Genomic DNA, 10,666 nt, shown 5'->3' on the forward strand with positions numbered 1-10,666 from the left:
CATGCTATTTTTCTCTATATTGGCTGGCTCGGCATAACAAGGGATGCCTACAGGACAGCCTAAATTGTGCCGGCAAGCTTCTACAGGGAGTCACTGGCAGATAAAGAGAAACTCAGCCCTAACCTGGCTCTTCTCTCTCACTCTCACTCTCCTTTCCCTTCTGTCCCTCTACCTGTCTCTCACTCTCTAAATACTAGTATTTATGTTGTATTCACTTCCCCGTCACAATCTTTCCGACCCTACTTCCTCTCTCCCTTCAATCAGTTCAACCCTCTTTTTTACTTTAGGAAACTCCACATCTTTTTTAAAGGCCCTTCCCATATTCACACTGCTTCTTGATAAGACATTTTTTTCCTTTCTTTGAAGGATAGTGAAATTGATTTTCTTGAAACATGGTTGGTAAACCATCAATTCATTCCACCTTACTTTATCATTATCCTTACTTATGGAATGCATTTCATCATTAGGACAGCTGCAGTGTTTGCCGGGCAAGGTGGCGTGTGCCTGTTGTCCTAGTTACTTGGGAGGCAGAGGCTTGTGGATTGCTTGAGCTCAGGGGTTCTGGGCTGCACTCAGCTGTGTTGATCAGGTGTCCATGCTGCATTGGGCATCAATATGGTGTTCTAGAGGGAGCTCTAGAATTTCAGGTTGTGTAATGAGAGGTGCACCGACCCAGGCTGGAAACAGAGCAGGCCAAAGCTTCCATGCCCGTTGGTAGCAGGACAGCACCTGTGAGCAGTACGTGTAAAACAGCCTGAGCAAAATAGTGAGACCTAGCCTCTCTTTTTTGACTCAAATGTGAAAGTTTTGATTTTTACAAGGTGTAATAAATTATTTTCCCAAAACCAAATCTTTGTTTTCCTTTTGATATTTTTCCAGGAAATATGATGAACATTTGAACTGGGCCGCGCATTTCAGCATAGCAGACAATTCTCCAGAATTGAGACATATAGCAACAACAAGCTAGCAGGCGGAGAGGACTGAAAACTCAGTGCAACCTAGAATAAATGGCTGTGTGATTTTCAGCAAGGATGACTCAAATGCATTCTTCCTTTTAGAGCACCTCTAGGATTAAACTGATCTGTCAAGTACAAAAACATCCTTCATAGAGCAACTTAGAAATGCGCTTGCTGGCCCTTCTGCTGCATTTCTACGTCCAGCTCTAATTCATTTTTTGATTAGCCCTCATTCTTTTCATATGTGAATGAGAAGGAGAAATTACAGGGCCCTTCACTCTTTGAGCGAAACATGAAAAGACTGAGGGCTGTGCAACTCCCAAACGTTGGAGCCTCTGGCCTTACTCCAGCTAACTCTTACTGGTTTAATATTTTTAAATGTTGATGTTGTTTAAAAATCTCAGCATAAGGAGAAGGTTGACAGGCGCTGCATGTGAGAAAGTGCCATCTTTCTTGCATGGTATGCCCCCACGTTTTGCTGAATTGCTGAATGTACTTTGACTGAGTGAGCCCTGGACTCCTGCCAATCAGCTGCCCAGGGCTTATGTTCCTTCCCTAAAAACACAAAACACAAATTGGCACACCCTGGACACATGTCAGCCCCTGGTAAATGGTACCCTGGGTACCCAGGGCCTTCTGACTAGGGAAGGCCTCTAAGGGCTGCAGCACTCATTGTGCAACCCTTAGAGGCCCTGTACCCTTACACACACACACACTGCCCTTGCAGGCTGGGTGTCTGGGTACAAGACAAAACAAAGAGTCGACACGGCACACATCCCTGTGTGCCATGCCCACCACCTACACTGCCATGGCATACATCAGCCACCCCTCTAGCTGGGCGCCCTATACCAATGGTGTGGGCACAGGAGCAGGAGCACTGTGCCCCTACAGTACCCAGGTACATTCCTGGGCACTGTAAGTGCAGTGCTGCCATTTAAGTGTACATGGTGCTGAGAGCTCGTCAAACACGAACTTCCCAGCACCATAATGGCAACACTGAAGACTGAGAAGTTTGGTATCAAACTTCTCAGCACATTAAACCCACACTGATGCCAGTGTGGGATTTAATGTACCAAGCCCCCCAGAGGGCATCTTAGAGATGCCCCCTAAAACCTAGCCTACAACCCATGTCTGTTCTGAGACTGCCCAGGCTGCCACACTGCAGACATGTTGCTGGACCCCTGGGTAGGAGAGCCCCTGCTCTCCTGGGCCTGCAACAATGCACATACTGGGCGAGGTGCTAAATCTCCTTCCCCAGGATGGGCAGGGGGAAGCTTCAAAGGCATGCCGCCTCTGTGAGCTTCCCCAGGCCACTGCAACCCCCCACTCTGGCGGGAAGCTTGGCCGGAAACCCCAAATAAGGACAGGGGATGTGCCAGCCTGCCAACCCCACCCCTCAGGTGGGGGAGGCGAGGTGAAGCACATCTCCGGGCTCTCGCCATCTTGAAGATGGAAAGCCCTGCCCAATAAGGACTAGGCTACTGCCCTCCTCCCACAGGAGAGAGGCAGGATAGGGGGTGTACCCACCCCAGGACAGGGGCCCATTGGTCCCTGCCCTTCACCTACCTGTAACGCCCCTAAATCTAGTATTTAGGGGCACCCTGAACCTTCCTTCCCCAGATTCCAGATTCCGAAATCCGAAGAAGAGCTAGAAGAAAGAAGACCTGCCCTGCAGCTGCTAAGAAGAGGAAGACACCAACTGCTTTGGCCCCAGCCCTACCGGCCTGTCGACCCTCGAACCTGCTCCTGCTCCAACCCGGCATCTCTTGTGGCCAGCAACCTCACAAACCCTGGAGGACCTGGCTACCTTTTGACTCTAAACCCCTGGGACTCCCATGAGTAGAGGCTCTACTCAAATCTACTTCTAATCCCTGGCAGCAGCCCGGAACCACGAACCCTTCACACTCTGCACCCTCCAAGCCTGGCATGTGCCAGAGTGAACAAAGACCACAAGGACGACCCCACGGCGACTGTGACCCCGAGTCCGGCACCCAAGGACCTCCCTCGACACTCCTGAAGAAGCCTGCAGCCTCAGAACCAGGTGCCTCCCCCAACCGCGATCAACAGAGGGTAAGATTTCCCGACACCAAAAGGTACCCCTGCACCCGGCGCCCCGCGGCCCCCTGTGCCCAATACCGGGGTACCTACCTATCCTCCAACTACCCAACTTACCTCTCGAAGTGGTGGTGGCACCTGAAGAATCTTCGTCCCCGAGCTTACAGTCTTTTTCTAAACCAGAGATTTCCCATTCAAATCAATTGAGCGCCTGAATGCTCAAAAGCACCCTGCACCCAGCCGCCCGAGTGGCCCTGGCAGTGCAACCTCTATATCTATCTAATTCCCCACTTGCCCTGAGTAAGTGACCAGGAGCCCAGCTCCCACAGCCACGTGGCCTGCTAGTCAGCAGCCACCAACCAAGGCCCCCCTACCTCTCATAGGATAACATTGGGCATAACTCTCTCTGCACCCGGCCGCCCTTGTGCCGCTGAGGGTGAACCAACTGTACCTACCTGACCCTGGGAGACGCCTGAGTCTATGCCCAGAACCTTAACTCTGCCAGTCGAGTACTTACCTTTAAACCGATAACTCAATCTTCTCCATAGGGTAACATTGACTGGTTTTTCCTGAAATTTCTTCTAAGTGTGGAATTTTCAAAACTTAAAATATTCACCAAAAATCAGCCGAGTAACGAAATGAAAATACTCACCTGCTATTAGGTGAGCTCCCAGTGCTGGATCTTGGTGCCCAGCACTGACTCTGAAAAATACTTACAACTGTACTTACCAGTAACCCAATTTTCTCCCATAGGAAATCATTGTCTGTTTTTCTGTGAAATTTCTTCCAAGTGTCAATTTCTGCAAACTTTGAATATTCTTTAAAAATAGTATAATTTCTGAAAACGTAATTACTTACCTGTTTTGGATAAAGGTCCCAGTACTGAGTCTAGGCACCCAGTACTGGATTACAAAAGTAACGAGAACATACTATACCTGCAACTTGAATTTTCTGCCATAGGGAATCATTGACTGTTTTCTATGAAATATTTTCTATCAACTTTTAAAATAGCAAAATATTGTCTAAAAATCATCACAGTAATTAAGTCGACTTTTATCACTTGATTCCAAGTACTGACCCAGGACTGAATCTAGGATCCAGTCCTGGAACTCCAAAAGTAATCCTAAAAGTAATCTGTTGCAAATAACTTGAAACTTCCATTGAGCTCAATGCATTATTGTGTTTAAAATTTTGTTGCCTATTGCAACCACTTTTAACTTTCTACAAAAGTCAATTGCATATTGCAAAAGTATTTATATAAAGCATCTCATTCTGAGAAAGTATATTTTAATACCTATTGTTGGTTCTAAAATAAAACAAGCATATATTTTTTGTAGATAAACCATTGGCCTAGAGTTCAGTTATTGAGTGTGTGAGACCATTTGCTGACTGAGTGTGTGCAACAAATGCTTTACACTGTCCTCTGATACTGCCTTACTGCTCGACCAAGCTACCACTTTAGAGAGTAAGGTTATATCTAACTATAGCCTCTGCCAAACCTCTGGGGACTGTGGACTCTGTACACCCTGTATCTATTTGGGAACAGTATATACAGAGCCACTTTCTCACACTGCAGTTCTCCAATATAGGTCTGTCAAGATCATTACTCAATCTACCTTGATTTGGCACAGTATAAAATAAGTCAAGAAGTCTCCTATGAAAAGATATGCAAATGTGTTTGAATCACTTTCCCTAGTCAGGGGACCCACTAGCTGGAAGGGGCAGGGAGGACCAAAATAGCTCATCGGTATAGAACACTGCATGAGCAGCTGATTTTGAGGTGGTAGAAGATAGAGTAATCCAACTGCACCTCAATAAACGGTTTCCTAATGTGCAATAGCCCGTGACCACCTCTGACGCAAAAGTGTAATCTCATACCTTTGCAGAATCAGGCATGCTTTCACCTGTTCAAGCTGAACTGACATTGGTCTTCTTGGCCAGCAGGAGTTCCTCTCTTGCAGCTGTTGAGGCTAGAGAACAGAATGACGCGTATTCATTCTTTATGGTAACTCTTCTAGCCCTCCCACTCCATACCACTTTAAAACTTCCGATGTTGCAGACGAGTTCCATCATTGTGACCCATGCTATTTTTCTCAATATTGGCTGGCTCGGCATAACAAGGGATGCCTACAGGACAGCCTAAATTGTGCCGGCAACCTTCTACAGGGAGTCACTGGCAGATAAAGAGAAACTCAGCCCTAACCTGGCTCTTCTCTCTCACTCTCACTCTCCTTTCCCTTCTGTCCCTCTACCTGTCTCTCACTCTCTAAATACTAGTATTTATGTTGTATTCACTTCCCCGTCACAATCTTTCCGACCCTACTTCCTCTCTCCCTTCAATCAGTTCAACCCTCTTTTTTACTTTAGGAAACTCCACATCTTTTTTAAAGGCCCTTCCCATATTCACACTGCTTCTTGATAAGACATTTTTTTCCTTTCTTTGAAGGATAGTGAAATTGATTTTCTTGAAACATGGTTGGTAAACCATCAATTCATTCCACCTTACTTTATCATTATCCTTACTTATGGAATGCATTTCATCATTAGGACAGCTGCAGTGTTTGCCGGGCAAGGTGGCGTGTGCCTGTTGTCCTAGTTACTTGGGAGGCAGAGGCTTGTGGATTGCTTGAGCTCAGGGGTTCTGGGCTGCACTCAGCTGTGTTGATCAGGTGTCCATGCTGCATTGGGCATCAATATGGTGTTCTAGAGGGAGCTCTAGAATTTCAGGTTGTGTAACGAGAGGTGCACTGACCCAGGCTGGAAACAGAGCAGGCCAAAGCTTCCATGCCCGTTGGTAGCAGGACAGCACCTGTGAGCAGTACGTGTAAAACAGCCTGAGCAAAATAGTGAGACCTAGCCTCTCTTTTTTGACTCAAATGTGAAAGTTTTGATTTTTACAAGGTGTAATAAATTATTTTCCCAAAACCAAATCTTTGTTTTCCTTTTGATATTTTTCCAGGAAATATGATGAACATTTGAACTGGGCCGCGCATTTCAGCATAGCAGACAATTCTCCAGAATTGAGACATATAGCAACAACAAGCTAGCAGGCGGAGAGGACTGAAAACTCAGTGCAACCTAGAATAAATGGCTGTGTGATTTTCAGCAAGGATGACTCAAATGCATTCTTCCTTTTAGAGCACCTCTAGGATTAAACTGATCTGTCAAGTACAAAAACATCCTTCATAGAGCAACTTAGAAATGCGCTTGCTGGCCCTTCTGCTGCATTTCTACGTCCAGCTCTAATTCATTTTTTGATTAGCCCTCATTCTTTTCATATGTGAATGAGAAGGAGAAATTACAGGGCCCTTCACTCTTTGAGCGAAACATGAAAAGACTGAGGGCTGTGCAACTCCCAAACGTTGGAGCCTCTGGCCTTACTCCAGCTAACTCTTACTGGTTTAATACTTTTAAATGTTGATGTTGTTTAAAAATCTCAGCATAAGGAGAAGGTTGACAGGCGCTGCATGTGAGAAAGTGCCATCTTTCTTGCATGGTATGCCCCCACGTTTTGCTGAATTGCTGAATGTACTTTGACTGAGTGAGCCCTGGACTCCTGCCAATCAGCTGCCCAGGGCTTATGTTCCTTCCCTAAAAACACAAAACACAAATTGGCACACCCTGGACACATGTCAGCCCCTGGTAAATGGTACCCTGGGTACCCAGGGCCTTCTGACTAGGGAAGGCCTCTAAGGGCTGCAGCACTCATTGTGCCACCCTTAGAGGCCCTGTACCCTTACACACACACACACTGCCCTTGCAGGCTGGGTGTCTGGGTACAAGACAAAACAAAGAGTCGACATGGCACACATCCCTGTGTGCCATGCCCACCACCTACACTGCCATGGCATACATCAGCCACCCCTCTAGCTGGGTGCCCTATACCAATGGTGTGGGCACAGGAGCAGGAGCACTGTGCCCCTACAGTACCCAGGTACATTCCTGGGCACTGTAAGTGCAGTGCTGCCATTTAAGAGTACATGGTGCTGAGAGCTCGTCAAACACGAACTTCCCAGCACCATAATGGCAACACTGAAGACTGAGAAGTTTGGTATCAAACTTCTCAGCACATTAAACCCACACTGATGCCAGTGTGGGATTTAATGTACCAAGCCCCCCAGAGGGCATCTTAGAGATGCCCCCTAAAACCTAGCCTACAACCCATGTCTGTTCTGAGACTGCCCAGGCTGCCACACTGCAGACATGTTGCTGGACCCCTGGGTAGGAGAGCCCCTGCTCTCCTGGGCCTGCAACAATGCACATACTGGGCGAGGTGCTAAATCTCCTTCCCCAGGATGGGCAGGGGGAAGCTTCAAAGGCATGCCGCCTCTGTGAGCTTCCCCAGCCCACTGCAACCCCCCACTCTGGCGGGAAGCTTGGCCGGAAACCCCAAATAAGGACAGGGGATGTGCCAGCCTGCCAACCCCACCCCTCAGGTGGGGGAGGCGAGGTGAAGCACATCTCCGGGCTCTCGCCATCTTGAAGATGGAAAGCCCTGCCCAATAAGGACTAGGCTACTGCCCTCCTCCCACAGGAGAGAGGCAGGATAGGGGGTGTACCCACCCCAGGACAGGGGCCCATTGGTCCCTGCCCTTCACCTACCTGTAACGCCCCTAAATCTAGTATTTAGGGGCACCCTGAACCTTCCTTCCCCAGATTCCAGATTCCGAAATCCGAAGAAGAGCTAGAAGAAAGAAGACCTGCCCTGCAGCTGCTAAGAAGAGGAAGACACCAACTGCTTTGGCCCCAGCCCTACCGGCCTGTCGACCCTCGAACCTGCTCCTGCTCCAACCCGGCATCTCTTGTGGCCAGCAACCTCACAAACCCTGGAGGACCTGGCTACCTTTTGACTCTAAACCCCTGGGACTCCCATGAGTAGAGGCTCTACTCAAATCTACTTCTAATCCCTGGCAGCAGCCCGGAACCACGAACCCTTCACACTCTGCACCCACCAAGCCTGGCCTGTGCCAGAGTGAACAAAGACTACAAGGACGACCCCACGGCGACTGTGACCCCGAGTCCGGCACCCAAGGACCTCCCTCGACACTCCTGAAGAAGCCTGCAGCCTCAGAACCAGGTGCCCCCCCCAACCGCGATCAACAGAGGGTAAGATTTCCCGACACCAAAAGGTACCCCTGCACCCGGCGCCCCGCGGCCCCCTGTGCCCAATACCGGGGTACCTACCTATTCTCCAACTACCCAACTTACCTCTCGAAGTGGTGGTGGCACCTGAAGAATCTTCGTCCCCGAGCTTACAGTCTTTTTCTAAACCAGAGATTTCCCATTCAAATCAATTGAGCGCCTGAATGCTCAAAAGCACCCTGCACCCAGCCGCCCGAGTGGCCCTGGCAGTGCAACCTCTATATCTATCTAATTCCCCACTTGCCCTGAGTAAGTGACCAGGAGCCCAGCTCCCACAGCCACGTGGCCTGCTAGTCAGCAGCCACCAACCAAGGCCCCCCTACCTCTCATAGGATAACATTGGGCCTAACTCTCTCTGCACCCGGCCGCCCTTGTGCCGCTGAGGGTGAACCAACTGTACCTACCTGACCCTGGGAGACGCCTGAGTCTATGCCCAGAACCTTAACTCTGCCAGTCGAGTACTTACCTTTAAACCGATAACTCAATCTTCTCCATAGGGTAACATTGACTGGTTTTTCCTGAAATTTCTTCTAAGTGTGGACTTTTCAAAACTTAAAATATTCACCAAAAATCAGCCGAGTAACGAAAACGAAAATACTCACCTGCTATTAGGTGAGCTCCCAGTGCTGGATCTTGGTGCCCAGCACTGACTCTGAAAAATACTTACAACTGTACTTACCAGTAACCCAATTTTCTCCCATAGGAAATCATTGACTGTTTTTCTGTGAAATTTCTTCTAAGTGTCAATTTCTGCAAACTTTGAATATTCTTTAAAAATCGTATAATTTCTGAAAACGTAATTACTTACCTGTTTTGGATAAAGGTCCCAGTACTGAGTCTAGGCACCCAGTACTGGATTACAAAAGTAACGAGAACATACTATACCTGCAACTTGAATTTTCTGCCATAGGGAATCATTGACTGTTTTCTATGAAATATTTTCTATCAACTTTTAAAATAGCAAAATATTGTCTAAAAATCATCACAGTAATTAAGTCGACTTTTATCACTTGATTCCAAGTACTGACCCAGGACTGAATCTAGGATCCAGTCCTGGAACTCCAAAAGTAATCCTAAAAGTAATCTGTTGTAAATAACTTGAAACTTCCATTGAGCTCAATGCATTATTGTGTTTAAAATTGTGTTGCCTATTGCAACCTCTTGTAACTTTCTACAAAAGTCAATTGCATATTGCAAAAGTATTTATATAAAGCATCTCATTCTGAGAAAGTATATTTTAATACCTATTGTTGGTTCTAAAATAAAACAAGCATATATTTTTTGTAGATAAACCATTGGCCTAGAGTTCAGTTATTGAGTGTGTGAGACCATTTGCTGACTGAGTGTGTGCAACAAATGCTTTACACTGTCCTCTGATACTGCCTTACTGCTCGACCAAGCTACCACTTTAGAGAGTAAGGTTATATCTAACTTTAGCCTCTGCCAAACCTCTGGGGACTGTGGACTCTGTACACCCTGTATCTATTTGGGAACAGTATATACAGAGCCACTTTCTCACACTGCAGTTCTCCAATATAGGTCTGTCAAGATCATTACTCAATCTACCTTGATTTGGCACAGTATAAAATAAGTCAAGAAGTCTCCTATGAAAAGATATGCAAATGTGTTTGAATCACTTTCCCTAGTCAGGGGACCCACTAGCTGGAAGGGGCAGGGAGGACCAAAATAGCTCATCGGTATAGAACACTGCATGAGCAGCTGATTTTGAGGTGGTAGAAGATAGAGTAATCCAACTGCACCTCAATAAACAGTTTCCTAATGTGCAATAGCCCGTGACCACCTCTGACGCAAAAGTGTAATCTCATACCTTTGCAGAATCAGGCATGCTTTCACCTGTTCAAGCTGAACTGACATTGGTCTTCTTGGCCAGCAGGAGTTCCTCTCTTGCAGCTGTTGAGGCTAGAGAACAGAATGACGCGGATTCATTCTTTATGGTAACTCTTCTAGCCCTCCCACTCCATACCACTTTAAAACTTCCGATGTTGCAGACGAGTTCCATCATTGTGACCCATGCTATTTTTCTCTATATTGGCTGGCTCGGCATAACAAGGGATGCCTACAGGACAGCCTAAATTGTGCCGGCAAGCTTCTACAGGGAGTCACTGGCAGATAAAGAGAAACTCAGCCCTAACCTGGCTCTTCTCTCTCACTCTCACTCTCCTTTCCCTTCTGTCCCTCTACCTGTCTCTCACTCTCTAAATACTAGTATTTATGTTGTATTCACTTCCCCGTCACAATCTTTCCGACCCTACTTCCTCTCTCCCTTCAATCAGTTCAACCCTCTTTTTTACTTTAGGAAACTCCACATCTTTTTTAAAGGCCCTTCCCATATTCACACTGCTTCTTGATAAGACATTTTTTTCCTTTCTTTGAAGGATAGTGAAATTGATTTTCTTGAAACATGGTTGGTAAACCATCAATTCATTCCACCTTACTTTATCATTATCCTTACTTATGGAATGCATTTCATCATTAGGACAGCTGCAGTGTTT

At 46.9% G+C, this 10,666-nt stretch overlaps 2 non-coding genes across 2 annotated transcripts; both read left to right on the top strand.

The window, feature by feature from the left end:
- Positions 1-483: 483 nt before the first annotated feature.
- Positions 484-783, top strand: LOC146854338 (signal recognition particle RNA). Its single transcript, XR_014959165.1, has one exon.
- Positions 784-5,574: 4,791 nt separating this feature from the next.
- LOC146854339 (signal recognition particle RNA) lies at positions 5,575-5,874 on the top strand. Its single transcript, XR_014959145.1, has one exon.
- Positions 5,875-10,666: the final 4,792 nt, after the last annotated feature.

Source organism: Triturus cristatus, chromosome 4_1, assembly GCF_964204655.1.
Source record: "Triturus cristatus chromosome 4_1, aTriCri1.1, whole genome shotgun sequence".
NCBI lineage: Eukaryota > Metazoa > Chordata > Amphibia > Caudata > Salamandridae > Triturus > Triturus cristatus.